The following is a 22693-nucleotide window of genomic DNA, read 5'->3' as shown; positions in this document are numbered from 1 at the left end:
AACTTCTCTAGGACCCACACTGGTGACGTGAAAGAAATGGTACGGGATTGGGTAAAAACGTAAGGTTTGTTTGTTCTTTTCGCCTACTGTGTATCAAGCATGGTAATGGGCATTGAGAAACTAAAGATGAAGTGAGACATGTTTTCTGCTCTCATACGATATATTATCTGTTGTGGGAGACACAGTGTATTTCTCTGCTTCTAGGACATGCTTTTTACATTTTATTTTTATTTCATTTTACATATATGTTTATATACATATATATATATATATATTTTAAGATGGAGTCTTGTTCTATCACCCAGGCTGGAGTGCAGTGCCACGATCTCGGCTCACTGCAGCCTCTGGCACCCGGATTCAAGTAATTCTCCTCCCTCCCAGCCTCCCGAGTAGCTGGGATTATGGGCATCCGCCACCATGCCCAGCCAATTTTTGTATTTTTAGTAGAGAGGGCATTTCGCCATGTTGGCCAGGCTGGTCTTGAACTCCTGACCTCAGGTGATCCACCCACCTTGGCCTTCCTAAGTGCTGCGATTACAGGCATAAGCCACCAAGCCCGGGCCCATTTTAAATCTTTGAAATTAAAACACACCTTATAATCAAAGGCATGTTGTAGTTTAATTAGCAGAACTTTTTTCTTTCTTATGATCACTTGCATCTTAGACTCAATGGTATATGATAGATATTATCTATATATCTGTATAACACATATATATATATATATATATATATATATAGCTAACTAAATTACTTTGTGGTGTTTGGTTTATAAAAGCTATGAATGAAATGTTACAGAAGCCCAGAGGAAGGAAGAACTAGTTCTGCTTGTAGGGTTCTGGGAATGTTTTCATGGAAAGGGTGATAACTGAGCTGAGACTTAAAGGATGACTAAAAAGTTTATCATGTCAGAAGGAAGAGGAGGGCCACTTCAGGTTATGTTGGATTTGACATGCAATTTGAAATTCAGTTAGTTTTTTGTTTTGTTTTGTTTTTGAGACGGAGTCTCACTCTGTTGCCCAGGGTAGAGTGCAATGGCACGATCTTGGCTCACTGCAGCCTCTGTCTCCCAGATTCAAGTGATTCTCCTGCCTCAGCCTCCTGAGTAGCTGGGATTATAGGCGCCTGCCATCATGCCCAGCTAATTTTTCTATTTTTAGTAGAGACGGGGTTTCACCAGGTTGGCCAGGCTGTTCTCTAACTCCTGACCTCAGGTGATCCACCCACCTCAGCCTCCCAAAGTGCTGGGATTACAGGTGTGAGCCACCACGCCCAGCTCAATTAGTATTTTGTAAATATTACAAAGTTCAGACTTAGCTCAAGGAGTATTCATATAAAAGTTGAATTGTAAGCTTCATGTAAGTAGAGTCTGTGTCATATGTGTAAATATGTGTTTGAATTTATAATTTTATTTTTTCTCACACCTTGATGAGCATTGCTCAGTATCTGACATTCTGATACTGAACCAGAAGAAAGGACACAGGTGGAGAACTTTGATTTCATAGGAGAATGGGATGGACAGATCCTTGGAGTAGACTCAAGATATATATTAAAGGAGTGAGAGAGTTTGTGATCATAAAAGGAAAAGTGATGAGTAAAGTGAAATAAAGGGAATTTAAATCTGATTGCTTCATATGTTTTTGTAGACAGTTGAAGGTGAGAATCTTACCAGTTAGGGGAACTTTGAGAAGAAATTGAAGGTGTGTGAAATTTCCAGGTTGACTCTGCCCCTCTGATATTATTATGTAGATGCCTCATAATGTGGCCGGTCAGAAGGGGTTTAGTACAGTTCTGTAAATAATGAGTCAAGTCACCATAGCTTTTTGTTCACAGAAGCGGAGCTGCTTTTACACAGGAGTATAGGAACGAGATAGTGATCTGTGCTGTGGTAAGTGGGTATCTGTGCCTGGTGTGGGGCTGGGGAAGGGGTGGAAAATCCTTTTTCCAGTCTAGTTGAGGATATCTATGCCAGAGAGTTGAAGGAGAAGAGGGAAGAGGAAGAGACTAGGTGAATATGATGACAAGTACTAACTGGATTTATATAAGAGAAAGAAAGGCTTAAAGGGGTTTGTGCATTCTGCAGGTTTTTCCAAATATTTAAATCTACATATGAACCAGGTTGAGATAAACATTTGACGATATTTGTCATAAATACTACAAACTATGATAACATGCTTGTTGATTATTTCTGATTTTGTTAGTGTAGGTTTTTAAAGTTAAAGCATATTATATTTTTATTTTCAGAATTTCTCTCACCTGTTGTTCTTATTGGTAGGATGTCACTGCCTTTACTGATTTTAATTATAGGGCAGGTAAATGGTTTTAATATCCCCTTGATAGACTTTCATCTATTACCTGTACTCCCTACTGGCAGATCGCATCCATGAATTCAGTCAGCAAGTAAATACTTAGCGTCTATATTGTGCGGCTTGATGTGTTCCTTAGGTGATTGAATAATATGGGACTGAACTCCTGCATCCATAATATTCCAGCGGGGAGAGAAATTACGCAGTTTTCTTTAATGAATGAAACAAGAAGTAAAAGGATACTTCTTTGAACCTTATGTTTGTTTTATATTTTGACTGACATTTTCGGCATGTTTATAGTATACCAGATAACGTATGCAGCACTTGATCTGTTAACTCATTTAATCTTCACAATACACTGTAAGGTAAGTATTGCTGACATCTCTCCTTTCAGGTATAAAAACTGAGGCCTATAGAGGTTAAATAATTTGCTCATGGCGACATAGTGAATGATGGAACCAGAGACTAAACATACTTGTACTATTGCCACTTACTGCCCTAAACTATGTACTCTGTATACTGTAGTGTTTGTTTTCTGTGATCATTTATGGACTCAGTTTATTGTCTCTTATATGCCACTGTTTAAGCACTTTGTATGTATTAACTTGTTTATTTTTCACAATCCTATGAAGAAAGTGTTGGTGGTGACCTCAAATTATAGAACAGGAAATGAAGGCTGTCAGAGGTTAATTTACTTGGCCAAGATCATATAGCCAGTAAGTTAGGGTGCTAGTAAGTACAAATTATTTGTAAAACAAGTCCAGGTGAATAGGACTGTAATCTCCCTTTACAGCTAACCACCACTACTTTAAGTATCTTATTGTAATTACTGTGATATACTCAATAAGGAACAGATTCCTAGATCTTTAGCTGACTGCTTCACTCTTTGTGTTCTTTTGGGGGTTTGGGGTACACATGCGACAAAGGGAATTAGAAAAAGAAAGTTTTTATTACTTTGATGGACTGTGTTGATTGGGAATGTGAGGCTAGTAATAACATCTTCCTGACTAAATATTTGTGTATCACAAACTAATTTTGAATAAATTAAAAGCAAAACACAGATAAGAATATAAGCCAAATAAGAGTCTCCATTCTTTTTTTCCTTTCTTTTATTTTTTGAAGAAAAGGGCCAAAAGAGGGAGTCTTATATCTCATTTTGATTAATTGTTGTAAAACTCCAATAAGAATATACTTTGTAAGGCTTACATTTCATGACTTGCTTCTTGATGAGGATGTGACATGTCATTAGATAGGAATTTATGCCCATTTTCTGAAGGAAGTAACATTAAGAAAACCCAGAGACCCTAAGAATTAGTATATGTGTAGAATTTATGTTCTTTAGCTAATCCTGCATGTAATTTTTATGTAGCATTAGCTTAGTTGACAGGGTTGGTCCTGCAAGTTTATTGTTTTCTGCTGGATAAATAATATTTAGTATCTGCCATTGCATACATCGCATATTGTTCTGGGTGCTGGGGAAACAAAACAGACATGTTCTTTATTCATGGAGACTATACTTCGTTCTGGGTGAGTTGTGTTTTATCTTGATCTTAGATTATTGCTGTTTTTAGTAGATGAGAAAATCAAGGCTTAGAAAGTTTAAATAATTTGCCTAAGGTTACAGGATTGATACATGGGGAGTATTGAGAAAAGAACCCAGAGTTTGTGTGGCTTCAAAACTGTTTCTGCTGGTTCATCACAAATCCTTGAGGCCAAGGAAATCATGGTTTCCCTGAAAAGTTTTAAAAGGATTTTCTTTTTTTAGTAACAAGCTACCAAAGATAATTGAAGACCAATTTACATTTTGCAAGAGTTTGATACATCAGAGTGCATTCACAGTATACAAAAATAGTTAATTTAGTCCATATTTCCAAAACATATGATTGAGTTCATTTCGTGTGTCTTTGTGTGTGTGTGTGTGTGTGTATGTGCACACACATATGTAGGTACATATATGTGTGTGTGTTGTGTGTGCACACTTAGTGTATATGTTTACTCATTATAAACACATTCAGGAAAAACTTAATATTCTATACCTATTCATCACCTTTCTTGTTCTCCCACACCTTCCCTATAATGAAGAATACCAGCCCATTTGGAGATATTTCTAAAAATTAGCCTACCTCTTCATACTCCTATCCTTACCCTAAGCCACAAAGAAAACTTGATTGTTGAAATCAAAGTGCTTACACAGTCTTCAGCACTTTAAAAATGATTATTTGGCAGCTGTCTGAACTGGTAGTGGTAACTATGTATAATTTTCAAACTGGAAGGCAAACATGTTTTATTCCATAAGTGGTTTGTGATGAGCAGAGTGTAACTATGACATACTTAAAAAAAAGAGCTCTGTGCTAGGTAGCAGTTTGCCTCTGCCATTAAACAATTTTGTAACCTTTGGGAATGGAGGTCTTGATTTTTTTTCTTTTGTACAGTGAATGTATGTGTGTGTAGTGTGTTTGGTAAAATTAAATAGTTGAGGTACTTTGATTTATTGTTAGAATTCTATAGGTACTTTGATTTATTGTTAGAATTCTATAGGTACTTTCATTTAGTGTTAGAATTCTATAAGGCACAAATATGTAGATACTAAATTTAGCTTAATTTTATTTCAGTGAGCCAATGGGAAAATACTATTTACTAATATTGCTAGTTTTAAAATCAAATTGATTTCTTTTTAAACTGTGAATGGAGCATGTTCGTATAAGGGTTTGTTTGTTTCGACAAATTCTTTTTTTTTCCCCCAAGCCTGGGTTCCAAAAAATGTTTTGACAGATTCTTGAAGCCAAGTCTAATATTGAGTCTAATGCTATTCTCCATTAAAGAAGTTTAGTCTCTAGGTTTTAGTCATTTTTAGGATTCACAGAATGTTTTAGAATATGGTTCATTCACTAGCGCCCTTGTGACGAGCCACGTGTCCAGCCTTCAGCAACAGCAAAGATGGGGGCCAGGCCCCTAAACCCTTGGGCATGTAGATTGCCATCTGGGACCTCATCTGACTATTCAAAATGCCCTTGCCAGTGGATACAGACCTTGAAGATGCCTAGTTAGAAACCAGCTGCCCTTTAAAGCCACAGAGTGTGATTGCTTAGGCCTAAGCATCTCTAGCTTACAAGCAGTATAACCCTGTAATGTAGAGCTCTCCTGTTTAATATTACCTCTTAACCTTTCCAAAACCTAGTACTTTATACCAAAGATTTTACCATAGTCCTTGCTGCCTTCTTGCCATCTCACTTTTGGTAACCATCCTAACCTACCTAACCATTTTATCACCTTAGCACCTTATGACTTGGACTTCTGGTCAGTGTGCCCCAGGAACAGTAGTGTAAAATCTAGAAATTTAGAAGTAGAAGAGTTAGATGGATCTTTGTATTTCGGTTTCAAAGGAGACAACTTTCTAATATTCTAGAAGTTGAAGAATATCATAGCTGATTTATAGTCCAAGAGGTCTCATTAGAACAGTGGAAACTGTTTGCTGGACCTGTTGAATTTTCTGCTGGAGTGTTAAGGCAGGGAGAATACCATTTTCAGCCTTACAACTACTGGCACACATAGAGTTTAATGTTGGATTCTAGCTGCTATCTTAGAAAGTACTTTTTTTGAGCCAGAGTCTCACTGTGTGATCCAGACTGGAATGCAGTGGCGTGATCTCAGCTTACTGCAACCTCCACCTCCCAGGTTCAAGCGATTCTCGTGTCTCAGCCTCGCAAGTAGCTGGGGCTGCAGGCATGTGCTACCACATCTGGCTAATTTTTGTATTTTCAGTAGAGATGGGTTTCACCATCTTGGCTAGTCTGGTCTTGAATTCCTGACTTCAAATGATCTTCCCTCTTCGGCCTCCCAAAGTGCTGGGATTACAGGCATGAACCAGTGTGCCTGGCCTGGAAAAAAGTACTTCTCTAAATAATAGAATTGCATGAAAGTCAAAGGATGCATGTACAGAATGACCCCCCATGAAGAATTTTTTAAATTAACAATAAAATATAGGAATTTAAAATACAGTATTTGCTTAGATTTCATTTTGTAGGTTAATCTAAATTTATTGAAACACTTTAACAGATATTTAATTCCCCATGATTACTGAGAAATAAAAGAGCTGGTTTGGAAGTAATGTCTTAGAAAGTTTAGTTGAGGTCTAGCTCACTACTACTATACAGAAATTTTTTTAAAAAATTGTGCTTTCCAGTACCACTGGCAAGTACTCTTAGTAAAGAATTTGTGCTTCATTAATTATTAAGAATCCTACATGTTTTTTAATGTAATATTAGCCCATTCTTATTAAAGAACATTGAGCAGTCAATCCTCAGTGGTTAGGAATAGCTGTTTGTTTCTACATGATAATTATATAGATTTAACTTAAAATGAAGGTGACATTGTGGTGTTGGTGAAAATAGAAAAGGACAAGAACGAGACATGGGTTCAATTCCCTGTTCTTTTAGTTACCGTCTGTGATGTGGGAATCTCCTTTAGCTTTCACAAGCCTCAGTAATAAACACCTATATAATGAAGATAATCTGCCTACTAGACAGGGTTTTTCTGAGGATTAAATGGAGTAATATGTGCGACAATGTATTTTAAGTGCCAGAGTACTGAATGGATGTAAAGTGTTATTACATCATTATGTTTACCTTTGCTCTTTCCTTCTAAATTACTATGTGTGTATGTTTAACATTTTATAGTCTTATCTATTACATGGTCATTTTTACACCTGGAACATACAACAATGCTGATATATAGTGCATGTTCAGTAAATAGCCAGTGGAAATAAGACTCCTTTATTACTTGGCTTGATTGAGTATATTAACCTTTTATTTTATGTATTATGATGCTTTGACATCTGAGGTCTGCTGACTTTGAAAGGGCTACCTCTTCTGGGGTTAACCAATTCCTAAAGACAGTAAACAATTCTGCAAATGCGCTTTTCAAAACACACACCAACCAATCCAGAGCCTGCATCCTACTCACCTCCTATATTAGGTTCTCATACTTTATACCACCTGCTCTAATCACCCTCCAGGGCTAGGTACCAAACACCTAGGGACAGCCTCTATGCCCCACAGTCTTCTAAAGTTATTCAAACTAGCCAATCCTAAGCCTGTTTACCCTGCCTTGCCTGTTCCTTCTGGTGGAAACCACAGTAAAGGACCTTGCCCACAGTTTCTCCCCCTGCTTTTGTCTCCTGACTGACCCATATGCCCCACATCCTATGGCAGGTTGTGCTGTCTCCTCTTGGGAACTGTAACATACTGTCTTTTCAGTGGCAACCAATTTTCTATTAATATACTACCTTTTAAAACTTTGGGCTACTGATTTTTTTTTTTTCAATCCTTGTGCCAAAGAATCTTGTTGTTAAGAAAGTATTAGATATTGTTAGATTTAAAGCTTTTTTTGGAAGTAACTTGGAGAGATTCAGAATGGTATTGAAATAGATATGTGCATATAGGTAAATATGTACATATGTTTAAGTATATGTATGTGTATATATGCACACATATGTATAATGCATGTGTATAAAAAAACTTTAAACTTGATTTGGAAGATGACAAATTCTCATCTATAAGCTCCCTTTACAGATCATCTTTGGTTCCGCTCTCTTTGTTTATAAATGGAAAAACTAAGGCCCAGTGTGGATATATGATTTACCCAAATCACACCTTTAGTTATTGGCAAAACCAGGATAACCTAGGTATGATTCCTTCAGGCTTAAGTAGACATTCAAATGTAGGCATTTTTTATTGCGAAGAAAATTATAGCCAAGTCTTTCTTTCTTCTTGCCTTTCTCAAGGGAATAAGGTATTAAAGTTAATTTTGTTTTCTCCTATCCCAAGTGGCAGTGGTTTGGTTGCTAAGTAATTGTTCCAATTGATACAGTTTCTGCATCTAACAAAACTAAAATTTAAAATTTAATATAGTTATTTTATTTTATAAAACTATTTTTACTAATAGATCCCAGATACTTATTTTATGTCCCAAATCTACCCATTTGTATCTCAACTTGTTTTTATGTTTTTTTCTTACTTTGTTTTATTTGGCTTTTGGTATTAGATTTGTAAGCTTGGAAACTTGTAGCAGCCTTTAAGCTAGGTACTTCGTTGTAAAGATTTTCCAGGATTTCTGCTTTTATGGTAAATTTGACTGGGTCAAATAGCATTTTGTGAACAGAGCCAACATGAAAAATTGCTGACTAGAGATATCAATAATTTATAGTGAAACAAAAATGATTTAGGAAATTTGGTGGATTTTTTAAGGTAATTTTTTTTTTTTTTAAATTTTAAGGGGCTTTTTTGGTGGGCGTAGTAATATTGAGGTAAATATACGTGCTTTGGGGTGAAATAGGTTTCTGTTGTATTCTCTTTCATTGGGCCTTCATGTAAGTATTGGATCCGGTTTGGTGTTCCACATTTTAAGGAAGAGAGAGATGAAGCCTGAGAAGTGGCTTAAAAATGGTCCTCCATACAGACACTTGTGATAGTTCTCCATTTCCTCAGAAAATTGAACAAATTGTGATGTAATTATGACAGAAGAAGAAATTTAGGTTAAAGAAATACATTATTAATAATGCAAGTGCTTAAACAGGGTATAACTTACTGAGGAAGGTTATTAACTCTCTGCCCGTGAAAATCTTTCATATACTACATAGTAGCTTATTCTGGAATTGCATGTCATTTTGTTAGTGGTTGTGAATCTGTACAGGTCTGCAGCAACCTCAATTCTTGCCTCCTCGGAAGAAATAATTTAACCAAGGGGCATAAGGCAGAGGGAGAGACTGAGGCACATTTTAGAGCAGGAGTGAAAGTTTATTAGAAAGTTTTAGGACAGGAATGAAAGGAAGTAAAGTACATGGAAATGGGCCAAGCAGGCAACATGAGAGTCTTGACCTTTGACTTGGGGTCTTATATGTTGGCATGCTTCTGGGGTTGTGTTACTTCTTGCCTGATTCTTCCCTTGGGTTGGGCTGTCCATATGTGCAGTGGCCTGCCAGCACTTGGGAGGGGCTGCATGTGCAGTGTGTTTGCTGAAGTTTTATGCATGCTCACTTGAGCTGTTTTTTCCCTTAGCCAGTCCAGTGTTCATATACCAGTTAAACTCTGCCATTTTGCGTCTTAGTGTGCATGCTTGAGCTCATTCGCCCAAATCCTGAGATCTTATCAGGAAGCTGCTGATTGCCAGCTTCAAGTGTTTCTAGCTATTGGGAGACTGCCTTTCCTTGGTGCTGGCTGTGACCAATTACTATTTTAGAGCGACAGTTTAACAACTGCTTGACCACCTGATATTCTTGGTTGCAGGATCAGGGGGTGCTCTCTGTCCTGCTCACGTCTGACTACCTACTGTAACATTTCCTCCCTTAAGAGTCCAAGATCCCAATTCTTTGGGGAGAATGGATGGTCAGTCTTCTGTAGCTGCTCCCTGCTGACAGGGGTGATGGTGGTTGTTCTGTGGGTCTTGGCCTCTTGCTGGCTGTCAGGGCAGGGTGGCTCTGTGGGTTGATGAAAGCTGAATTCAGCCAGGTCCAAGGGAGATGGGCAGGGTTTTGCTTCTGTCATGTCCCGCTGATGGGCAGTCTAGGAGTCCTCTATAGAAGGGTGACTCTTGAATATTGAGAGGATGGTATTCTTTACTGAGGATCATCTGGAGCTGGATGGCCTGAAGGTGAGAGGAGACAAATCCGGTTATTAGATTTAGAAGATGGGCCAAAAAGGACAAGTAGAGATGTTAAGATAAAATAAGGGGATGAAGACAGATTAAAGAATTCTGAGAATTCTGAGACTCCCGACATGCCAGGCAGGTGGCTCTAGTCATGCTAGCTGTAGTCATGCCGTTTTGAGACCTGGGTGCGTGGGGTTGCTAACCAATTCTAATATGTGCCCAGAATTAGAATATTGACCCGGATTTTTATATTACCCATCCCTTTTGTTTCTTCTGAGCTGTAGCCAGAGATCACTGTTTGGTTCACAGGAATGAGCAGATCTATTCTAAATTGCAGAAAATTAATAAGAACTGATGAGACTAAAATAACAGTAGTACCATAGTTCTTGAAACATGATTTTTCTTTCCAGTCCTCATTTTTATTAAAAACAAATTATGATAGGATTGATTTGTTTGCAAAATAAGCTTTAGTCCTATTATACTTGGCCTGATGAGTTGCATAAAGCACAGCAAGAATAATTATTTGCCATGTAGGCTCCTTTTTAAATTGGCTTTGATGGAACTTCATTCCATAAGGAATCTCAGATAAGGCTTTTTAAAACCTTAAGCCCAGCTATCAGTTGGTGCCATCAAATACCTGTATGAATTGGACAAATTCCCCTTGTCTTTCTTGGGGCTCCTGGGCCTCTCAAAAGTGACATTCTTTGCTTACCACAGGTCAGGTATCCTATACAGGACTGTGTTGACAAGGTATGAGTTCAGTTTTTCCAAGGGGCTTTTCTTGGCTTTATGAGTCAATTTTGATTCTTAAAGGAAAGCATGCCATTCCAGTCAAAGCCTTGGTAAAATAACCAGTTTATCCAATTGTGTCCTGTTGCCAAAAAAAAAAAAAAAACCACCAGATTTTTATTGCACTTATGCAAGTAACTATATTGCCATTAGTTAAGAATACTCACAAATGGTTTCCAAATTCTGCAGAAATCTGAGAGAAGTATGCTCCAAATTTTGTCTATAGGAGTATACTCAATTTTTTTTTTTTTTGAGACGGAGTCTTACTCTGTCACCCAGGCTGGAGTGCAATGACGTGATCTCAGCTCACTGCAACCTCCGCCTCCCAAGTTCAAGCGATTCTCCTGCCTCAGCCTTCTGAGTAGCTGGGACTACAGGCGCCTGCCACCACACTGGCTAATTTTTATATTTTTATATTTTTAGTAGAGATGGGGTTTCACCATATTGGCCAGGCTGGTCTTGACCTCCTGACCTTGTGATCCGCCCGCCTGGGTCTCCTAAAGTCGGGATTACCGACGTGAGCCACTGCGCCCAGCCTACTTGATTGTTAAAAGCTGTAAATAGCTCAGAAGTTTTCTTGGCCTTGAAAAACAAAGAATTAGCAATGTTTTAAGCAAAAAGTCATAAAAGGATTATTTTAGTTTTCTATTAGTTCAGTCCATGCAGTTAACTCCTGTTCTGCTTTATATTCATGAACATTTCAGCTTTCATGAGAGTCCTGAAAGGTTTTTTCTTTGTCCTATGTCACAATCTCCAGTTATCAGAAACCTGCATTTAAGCCTATGGATAATTTCCACCTTTTAAAGAGGATTAGAACAAGATAACAATTATCTGTGGATGATAGAAAGTGTTAGGGCAGCCACAGCCAGACACAGTTCACAAGGAAATTTGTTAGCCCTTGTAACACAACAATTATAATTATTACTGATAATGTATGCCTAGTCATATCAGAATTATAGGAGTTTCACATAATTCTGGAACCCATACCAATAACACACTTATACAAATACAGCCCAAAGAAAGCTGGATTTCACTTTTGCATTGGTGTACTATTGATGTCAAACCCAGTTTTTAATAAAACCCTGTAGACAAATCTATTCAATCTTAATCAGTTTGCCCATAAGGTAAGATTCTCATAAACCTTTTATAACCCTTTACAATTTTTTTTGTTAAAGACCGGAATAATTCTCTAAGAAAACTGTGTTATGCTTTTATTCCAATGTTTAATTTATGGATAGTCTGAATAATACCCCTTTAATGTTATCTAACATGTTCACACAGGATTTCTTTTACAAGATTAATCTTTTACAAATCTTCCACAACTTGCTCAAACCTTTAGCTTTATTCTAACTTAAAACAATTCTTTAACCCTAAACTAGGCCAAAAAAATCTATATTCCCATGCCTTCTTATGATATTTTACCAAAAGTGCGTTTTACTTTCCTTACATGTTTTGCATGTAAAAATATTTTTTTCAGTAGTCTCAAGTACATGTTTCACTGCTAACTCTTAGCAGCTTTTTACTTTGGATGAAAACCTGGTAAGTAAGATATTCTAATTATATACTAGGTGTGGAGCCTAGGACACCAGACAGAAGTGTAGATAAGGTCTGACTCTTTCCAACATAACTGGGGGACATGGCTAACTCTGTATGTCTTCAGGCCTTACCTAGCTTTAAAGCAGGCAAGTTGTCCAGTTAAGAGTGATAGTAGCAGTTTAGGAAGCATTTAGTGGGCTTAATAACCTTTAAAGTTATATAACATTTCTTTATAAATTCCCTTTTACTAACTTTCTTTCTTTTTTTTTTACAACTTATGCAGACCATCTACAACATACTTGGACTCTCTCACTTGGCTTAAACATCTCTCTTTTTATACAGCCATTTTACTTTAGGACAATAATTTACCATATAAGATCCTTTCTCATATAAAATATCTTTTCTTCATAACCTTCCTTACCAAAAATATCTCTTTACCTTTATAACCTTTGAATTAGACAGAAGTCATTTTCCTTCTATTAGGAAGTTATGATTTGTTGCCATGTGAGTCCTGCAAAGAGGGAGCAGATGAGGTTATCTATATACTGTAGAAGTTATCCCCCCTCAGAAGGTCGCTTGGTTAGATTTTTACTAAGGCTTTTCCCAATACTTGTGAGCTCTCTCTAAACCTCTGAGGTAGGACTTTCCAGGTTGAAGTTATTGGTTAAAGATTTAGGTAGTTTTCTGAAGAGAAATGGGGCTGTTAGACAGATGAATTCACAGGTTGGGCAACCATCTTTGAAAGTATGTTTTTGCTCCAAAAGGGTTGAATCTTTTCTTTTTAGGGAAGGGGTGCCATATGCCCCCATTACCTGACAGGATTTGGAGGAGAGTTGATCAGAGCAGGACGTTAGCACAGAGTAGGCAGCTTTTGAACCCAAAAGGGAAATTTATAATTTTTACTTGCCGCGTCTAGAGTTTCCCTTGGCTTTGTACTGTTGATGGCAACAATATCTGATTTGGAAGCCAGCCAAAGCAGAGAGCCCCTTCAGCTCAAGGCCATCAGGAGTTGAGGTTTTGTCTTGGGGGTGGGGGCATGCTTCAACCCTCAGGGATGTCCTGTTTCCAGTGGCCGAGCTTGTGGCAGAGGGGCTGCAGGGATTTTTCCATGTTTATCCCATTAGGGAAGTTTGCCTTCCAGTAGCCTGGCTTCCCACACCACTTGCAGTTACCTGAAGGAGTAGGCTTTTGTAATTTTTGTCCAGTTTATTTTTAGGTCAAACAGTATATTACAAAGGAAAACTAGTTTTTTGTTTTAAGGTTTGAAGGATCAAACTTTTCCCAGTTTTTTGAGGATACATCCATGGGGCATGTCCTGGGGTATGGAAACATGATTACCCATCTGTGAAGCGAGATCAGAGAAGGAAAAAGAAAAAGAAGGTGTCCCCTCTTACTTTCCTATATCCTGAATAGGACATCCCCCATTCATCCTTAGGGTTCCATAATGAACTGGTCTTACCATGTACCCTTAACCTTTGTCACATCTTGTCAGAATTATCCACTTGTGAACATTGGAGACAACAATATGAACAGGGCCCCCCAGTTCATCCTTGGGGTTCCAGAATGAACCTGTCTTACTGTGTACCCATCATTGTGCCTTCATCCCTGTTCTAATGGTAATTTGTTAGCCTGGAACCAACCTTCATCTCTGTCTTATGGGACTCTTTTGCCTGCAGTCTTGGACCAGCCTTTATCCTTGTCTTCATAACCTTAGAGTGACTCTCGCTCAGAGCATTTTAGCAACAAAATGATGCTCTCTTTTCTCAGATTCGCATTTTCCATGTTCTTTAAGTAGATGAGAAGCCTGCTTTTCCAGCTAACTCCCACAAGGGGCTAGACTTCCCTCTCTTCAAATATGACCCTGAAGATCTTGATGCATATTGGGAAGGTCATGGAAGTAATTGCTGAAATGGAGGCTACAGGAGGAAGTGGGAAGAAGCGAGAGGAATACTCATGGAAAGCCTTCATATGCTTGCAAAAACAGCAGCCCTTGGATTCGAGAGGGCAACATTTATTGGCCCTCTTGACCTAAGGGAGGAACCTCTGGAGGACTTGGGCTTGGGGTAAGAACTCACAAATGGCAAAAGAATAATTTCTTCTCATCCCAAAGGGTTGCTAACTCCAAAAACGCAAGCGGGTAAGGTCCTTAAAGGGCCTCAGAGTGAGGCCCTGTGCAACAGGCAAACTGCTTCAAAAGCCACTGGAACACTTGGCCCTGGGGCATTAACAGGAACAAAAGATATATGGTAAGTCATAAGAAGCTGGCAGAGCCGGGGTTCCGATTAGTGTTAGTCTTAGCAGTGTACCAACAGACAGAAAGGGTTGGAGGTCATCTGAGCTGGTAGGGTAAAAACAAGTATAAATCTTGGAATATCCATAAGGGAGCCCCTGTCTGCTGCTACACACACAGCAAGAGCTGCGGACACATGAATAACAGGGAGTGTGTGTTTAAGAAGTCAGGTGGCATGTGAAGTGAAAAGGAAGAGGCAGACTTGCCCCTGAGGCAGGCAGTCTGGCAGGTGTGCAAGGCCATTTCGGAATACCCACGGGGAAAACAGGAGAAAAGTTGGTGTGAGTTTTTGGGAAAGAGCCGATTTTAGTTGAAAAAGCAGAGGAAATCCCAGACGGCACACAGTCTTAGGCTTTAGCCTTACCATTCTCAAAAGCCTCCTGTCAGTGATACGTCTGGAATTTCCTCTGCTTTTTCAAATAAAATGTCTCAGGTCTGCCTCGTGTGGATCCCAAGGTCCTTCCTATCCCCGCAAGCCATCTGTCAGGGTGAGCTGAGAGATCATGATGCCCAGTGGAGGGGAAGCAGAGACACTGTGGCCAAGAGGAATCATTCTGGGGGTTGGTTAGTAAGCAGGAGAGTGAAAGGAAGAGGAAAACCTTGTACAGGGGTTGAATGTCTCCAGCCTAAGAAGGCAAGACGTAGAGGTATCTTACCACTGGGAAACATATCCGAGTCACATGGCGCCAAAGTATGTATCTGCTCCCCAGGGAGCCTGTAACTTCCTAAATAAACCAAGTTTGTTTTTGTTTTTTTTATTACTATATTGAGTAAAGCATTTAGCAACTTTATAGTACAACCTTTTATCATAGGAGAATGATAAAGAATAATCTGGTTTGGAAACTCAGGGTGTTTTTTTTTTTTAAATCATCCATTCCCTGTCAGATTTCCTTTTTCTTGCCAACTCTTATACTTGGTCTGCATGAGGCCCTGAGATGCTCTTATTGCTACAACTTTCAGCTTTTGTAGTGGAAAACATACAGTATAAATGGTAGCTAAGTAACAGTTCGTTATACTACCTCTGACACTTCAGTAGTGCTATCATCTTTGCTTCCTCCAGTGTATAGATTGTGCTTTGCATGTGTTTGGTGCTTAATGAATACTTGACTGAGTAGATGAAGCTCTGTTGAAAAAAAACTTGCTTTGTATTTAATTATTTGGTTCCGTTTTTTATACATTTATAGTTTTTACTGTATCTAGAAATAAGAACAATTGCATGTTCCTTTCCTTTTCAGAATCATCTAGAGTAAGCAGGCCAAGAGTATTTTTGATCATTAACAGATCATTGTCTGCTAAGATGATGAAGCACATTGAGTTTTTCAAAGGAACCAACAACATAGCAATACAAAATAATAATTAAATCCCCCAGTGTGACAAAGGGGTAAGCGGTATGACCATGACCCACTGCTGCTTATTTTTTTTATTAGGGGTGTGTGTGTGTGTATGCATGTGTGTGTTTGTGTTTAGGAGTTGGGGTCTTGCTCTGTTGGCCAAGCTGGAGTGCAGTTGCACATACGTAGAAATAATCTGGAACTATCTTAGCTATGAGCAATTAATATAATACATCACTAATTTTAGAAATAGTAATATAGGTATTATAAATTCATGGTCTTTTGGGGGTTTATTGTGATGAAATTAAAAGGCTAAATTATTCTTAAGAGTTCTTATAACTTTCGAAGAAGAAATGCAGCGATCATTTGTTAAAAGGATTTGGCTTTGATTATAGCTTTACAGTGAAGTTCATTTCTTGTCTGACCATGTCTTTAAATTATTTAAATAAGTCTTTTCCATCAAGTGCAGTTTTTCTGTCAAGGTTTATGTCTTTTTTTTGGTGGGGGCAGGGGGAGTGGAGTCTTACTCTGTCGCCCAGGCTGGAGTACAATGGCACAATCTTGGCTTACTGCAACCTTTGCCTCCTGGGTTCAAGCGATTCTTCCGCCCCAGCCTCCCGAGTAGCTGGGATTACAGGCACCCACCATCATGCCTGGCTGATTTTTGAATTTTTGTAAAGGCAGGGTTTCACTATGTTGGCCAGGCTGGTCTTGAACTCCTGACCTCAGGTGATCCACCTGCCTCAGCCTCCCAAAGTGCTGGGGGTACAGCCGTGGGCCACTGCGTCCAGCCAGTTTATTTCTGTAAATGAGTTTTTAAAAATCATATTGTGAATTCATCACATAAGTGAATGAAACATTTTCTTTGCCTGTGTTCTCATTTCTTCTCCCTTCACCACAGAAATGCCAAAAGTCATTTGTGTCCAAGAAAGTTAATACAATAATTTTTTAAAATCCTCCTTTTCCCCCAATAAGTGCTCATACTCTTTTCACCTTAATTGGAGGCGAAAAGCTGAATTCCGTACTACTGAAGATAGATCTGGATTGCTTGGTAGAATATGCAGGATGGTTCTTAGATGGCACACCCCCCAACACACACAAACATACACACACACACACACACACACACTTTTAGAGAAAAATTTGTAGCCAGTTCATTTACACTTGAATGTAGAAATCTAGTATTTCCTGGTTGTTCAATTTGCTGTTTAGAGATGCAGCTTAAAATAGCCATCTATGGAGTTAGACTGATCCATGACACTTAACAGTGTTGGACCAACCTCTCTTGGCCCTAAACTATGCAACTATTTTAAGCTATGACCCTAAGAACTGACAGGGCATACTGTACCCTCTTAGCACTGAGCATTAGTTCTGTATTTTCAGAGCTGGACTGATTTAAACTTCTATAGAATTGAAGTTATCATTGTAATGTTCTAGGAATTCTTTTTTTTTTTTTTTTTTTTTTTGACACAGAGTCTCACTCTGTCACCAGGCTGGAGTGCAGTGGTGCAATCTCAGCTCACTGCAACCTCTGCCTCCCACATTCAAGCGATTCTCCTGCCTCAGCCTCCTGAGTAGCTGGGACTACAGGCATGTACCACCACACCTGGCTAACTTTGTGTATTTTTAGTAGAGACAGGATTTCACCATGTTAGCCAGGCTGGTCTCGATCTCCTGACCTCGTGATCCACCTGCCTCGGCCTCCCAAAGTGCTGGGATAACAGGCATGAGCCACCATGTTTTGGGAATTCTTATACCCACCTACACAAGCTGCCAGCTTGCCCTGGTATATCAGATTCCATTAAAATAAATACTAGGTAGAGGGGAAAGATATTAACCATAAACTGTGTGTTTTACCCAAGTAATATATTTTGAGCATTACTTGTTTGGATGAACCGCCTATAAAACAGAAAAGTCCCAAGAATGGTTTGATGATCACTGTAATAGGATTATACTGTTTTTAGATGGTTAGTACACTAATACATGATTCTGTGATTGCCTTTGCTCATATTTTCTGCTGTCATGGCAGATTGCTTTTTACCATTATTTCCTATTTTATCCGTTTAATTGTTAGTGGTCCTGTTTACTAACTTTGTCCTCTTACCACTTCTCAACTGCATATCCATTTCTTTGTGATTTATTCCTTAAATTCCTACTAGGTGTAATCACAGGGCTAAGTTCTGAGAGCATAAAGGTAGAAGTCTTTGCCTTCTAAAAGCTTATGTTCCAATTGAGGAGACAGAATATTCATTAAAATAAAAGATAATGCATAGAAGTGTAATACAAGTGGTATATGCTAAAAGAGAGATGAATAGTAAAAGATGGTAATATTAAAATTAAGAGTAAGATGAATCCTCTGAGAGCCAGGGCAGAAATAAAAGGCTCCATGAAGCCTGGGAGGCTTGAACTGATTCTTTGAGAAAAGGAGAGCCCTAACAGGAATAAAGAAGGAAGGCATTGTACAAAAGATAGGAAGTTGGAATATGCTTTGTGTATTTCAGAAAGAATGGATAGACCTTTAAAGTTGTAGTGGAGACTTTGAGGAGAATGTTAGAAAATGAAGTTCTCAAGGTTGGTAGAAGTTTGATTATAGAATGGCAATGTCAGACCAAGGACAGGTGAAAAGGATATGTGAATGTGTGTATTTTTGAGGGGTAGGGGACAGGAAGTTTCATTTATAAAGTAGTGTTTTAGTTTTTTTTGTTTTTTTTGTTTGTTTGTTTTTTAAAGACAGTGTCTCACTCTGTTACCCAGGCAGTGCAGTGGGGTGATCTTGGCTTGCTGCAACCTCCACCTCCCAGGCTCAAGCAGTCCTCCCACCTCAGCCTCCCAAGTAGCTGAGACTGCAGGTGTGCTGCCACCATGCCCAGCTAACTTTTGTATTTTGTAGAGACGGGGTTTTGCCATGTTGCCCAAGCTAGTTAGTTTTATTTTTTAACAGACGTAGGAGAAATGGGGAAGCTAGTTTCGGGACCATAGTATTGACTTAGATATCAGTGATGGGAAATCCGAACTTCACTGTAAAGTATGTGGTTCTCAAGAGTCTTAAATAAAATTAAAAAGACAGGATTTGATGTATGAAAGGAGAGAGGAAAAACATTTTAAGGGTAATTCTGTAGATTTTGAATCTGGATGACCATGAAAGTGCTTGTGCCATTCAAAGAAATGGCTTTTAGAAAATGAAAGTGATGAACCTGAATTTTGATATTTATAATAAGTCTGAGCTAATAGTATATTGAAAGTGTCTGGTTTGTATCTGGAGATTGGGCCTGAGAAGAGATCAGAATCAACAGTCTAGATTTGAAAGTCTTTTGCGTGGAGATGATGGTTGATATTATGGCAGCGTATGAAATTGAGGCAGACAATGTTGCATTTGATTGGAGAATTATGAGAACTGAACTTAGGATTACACCTAGTCTTTGGGGGCCAAAAGCAGAAAGTTAGGAAAAGTGAGAACCATCAGAGAAATAGAGAACAGGGTAGTATGTCAGCAGGTAAGAGGAATCTCAGATGGTATTGAATGTTGACTTGAGAGTATTGAGAAAAGTTCAGCAGGTTTTGTGTTTGAATCATTTGATGAGACCTAAGAACTGTGTTGTTCAGTATGAAAGCCCCTGGTCTCATGTGGCTTATAAACCTAAAATTAATTAAAATTAAAAATTTATTTCCTCAGTTGGATTAACTACATTTAAAGTGGTAATAACCACATGTGGCAAGAGGCTATCATATTGGACAGCACTGATATATAACTTTTTTTTTTTTTTGAGATAGGGTCTGTCACCCAGGTGAAAGTGCTTCTAAAATGAGATTTTAAAAAGATGAGTCAACATTTGGAGAACTAGTCAGATGTTGATGCTGATAATAGAAGGGAGAATAAAGATACTTCTGAGTGACTTCTCAGTAAATTAGAAGGCAAAATCATCTACAGATTGTAAGGTGCAAGGAAGGGAAATGAGGATATGAGGACAGAGGGAAAAAAACTGGACAGCCAGTGAGGGGCTATGTACATTGCCAACTATAGGATGAATGAAAGGTTACCAAGCAACAGTGATGGCTCAGGTAATGTAAATTAGAAAAACTGAAGAAGTAATAGAGCCCAATGTAGAATAAAAGTTGGTGATAGAGGCTATAAATGCATTACTACTGTGGTGACTCATTATACATCTAAAGGACTGAAAGTAGCTTTAAAACTTTTAAAGATTATTTAAAATTTCACATAGAATTAGCCAGATTTTCCTTTTTTGGTTTATTTTTCACCATCAACTTAGGCAAATGTGACTCAACATAGAATGAGGGAAAATGAGAAAGTTTTTTGTTGTTGTTTTAAATATTGCAAATTCTATTTAAGAAAAGTATTCAGATCTTTCTAGGGTTTGTCGGCTAGGAAGGATTTCTTCAACATAAACAGAGTTGAGAATAGTTGACAGTTATCTGGAGCAAGATTAGAATAAGTAGAAATAACTAGATATTAAAGAGGAGTGTGTCTTTGTTTTCCTAAGCTTTTCTCTCTAACACCCGATGACTAGAGTTGCCTTTCCTTCCTAGCTCAGGGAAGTTAAGAGCAATACTTCAGGCATTAGGATTGATAGACAGGTGTTACTATGTTTACCACTAACTCCCTGTTGCCTCCAAAGTCCAAATAATATCCTTAGTGCACAAAGAGAGAATATAGGCAACCGGGAAAGAGTGTACGGCTCTGGATTCAGGCTGACCTAGGTCCACATCTTGTCTTTACAACTTAATAGCAGCTGCGTAATCTGGGAAATGTACATAACCTCTCCAAGTCTTAGAAGAGAGCATTGGACAAAGTATAAGTGTAAAGTAGTTTAGTTCAATTCTAACCATTTAGTAAATTGAGTAAATGCAAATAATTATTGTGTGGCAGCTATTCTGGATTGGGGATGGGAAGGATGGGCATAATACCTTAACAAGGATTCCCTCTCTCCTATCCCAGAAAGTCCCTTCTTTAAGAAATTGACAGCCTGGACAACATAGCAAGATCCCAATAAAAAATTTAGCTGGGTATGGTGGCACTTGTCTGTTGTCCTACTTGAGAGGGCTGACGTAGGATGATTTCTTGAGCCTAGGGGTTTGAGATTACAGTGAGCTATGATTGCACTACTGCACTGCAGCCTGGGCAACAGAGTGAGACCCTGTCTCTTAAAAAAAAAAAAAAATTAAGGCCCTTCCTGATCTATCCTTCCAACCCATCTTTAGCCCCCTCACTTCCTTGAACTTTACTCCAGTGGTATGCTGTCTCAGTGTTATGCCTTTAAATATAGCCTTCCCACTGTCTTCCCCATTTGCCTTTTTTCTTTCCACCCATCAATGGTTTCATCTCCTCTGTGAAGCCTTCATTGTTTTTTTTTTTTTTTTTTTTGACAGTAAATCACTGTCCTCTCTATTAAGTAAGCATTTTATGCACATTTTTGTTATTGTACATATTATAGTTATTTATTTGAGTGTGTCTTCCCTACAGGTGAGGGCTTCTGGTCAGATCTTATTTATCATTTCTCCAGCAGCATTAAAGCACATAGCAGGTACTCAGTAGATGTTTGCTGAATAAATAAATCTCACTTGTATACTAAGTTCACATCCAAAGTGCTAGGAGTTAAGGAAATGTGAATGGCTGCTAAGTATTTGTACTTAATATGTTTGCAGTTTGTTTTACTGTAGTCAACATTTCTCTTGAGTATTTATCACATTCCAGACATTATGCTAAGATGTGTGCTATATACACTGTTTCAGTCAACTCCTACAGCTCCCAGGTCCTCAAAGGAAGAAACTGCAGTGAGAATCAGAACTCAGAAACAGGTCTGCTTGATGTGAAAGTTCTATTTAAACTGGCTCTACTAAACTGTTGTGCCTGTTCAGTAACTCAGTATTGGTTCACAGATTGTACATGCCCCATAGTATGTAAATAGTCCTGGAAGTCATTGGCTAATATGGTTCACCTTCATTTAAGAGATACAGAAGGTACTCAGTTGTTTCTTAGTATTTTCATTTGTAGTTCATCTGTAGGAAAACAGGTCATTGAAGCTCTTGCATAAGGCAAAGAAGTATTTTATAATTAATAAGCATAATTTTCCAGTCAAGGATTTTTTTTACCACCACTGTACCATGGAATCTCTCTAGTCATATGTCTGTCAAAACTGTCACAGCCTATTCCCAAATTTGTATAGCTCTCTTTTCAAAGGCTTTAATTCAGAGTCATATAGTTTCTGTTTTTGTGGAGACTCGTGTAGTTTTTATAGGGATCACACAAATGTACCATATTTTAATTTTTCATATATTTTTGTTATAGCTGTTTATAATGATATGAATGATAGGCATAAATGTTAGTTGAGTTATTCCAATGCTGAGTTTCAGCGAATTTCTTAGCCTCAGCATTATTGACATTTTAGGCCAGGTAATTCTTTGTTTTTGGGATATGTTTTGTGCCTTGTAAGATGTTTAGCAGCATCCCAGGCCTCTACTCACTATATACTAGTAATCTCACACTTTGTGACGACCAAAAATGTCTCCAGACATTGCTAAGTATCTCCTGGAAGGCAAAATTACCTCCTTTTGGGAACCACTAGCTTAAAGGTACTCATAGCCAACAAAAGTAGAATTAAAAAAAAATTTTTTTTTAAATCTAGTTACTTTTTAAAAAACAACTTTATTTATATATACACATACCATATTATACAACAACTTTAAGTGTATATTCAATGGCTTTTGGTATATTGGTAGAGTTTTGCAGCTTTCACCACAATCTAGTTTTAGAACATTCACATGACCTCATAAAGAAACCCTTA

The 22693-nt window shown here is 38.2% G+C and overlaps 1 protein-coding gene across 2 annotated transcripts in view; it reads left to right on the top strand.

Moving 5' to 3' along the window:
• Window positions 1-22693, top strand: part of SP4 (Sp4 transcription factor) — an 83762-nt gene that overhangs the window by 13661 nt on the left and 47408 nt on the right.

Source organism: Macaca mulatta, chromosome 3 (genome assembly GCF_049350105.2).
Source record: "Macaca mulatta isolate MMU2019108-1 chromosome 3, T2T-MMU8v2.0, whole genome shotgun sequence".
In the NCBI taxonomy this organism is placed as follows: domain Eukaryota; kingdom Metazoa; phylum Chordata; class Mammalia; order Primates; family Cercopithecidae; genus Macaca; species Macaca mulatta.
This window is presented reverse-complemented; position numbering and strand designations above follow the sequence as displayed.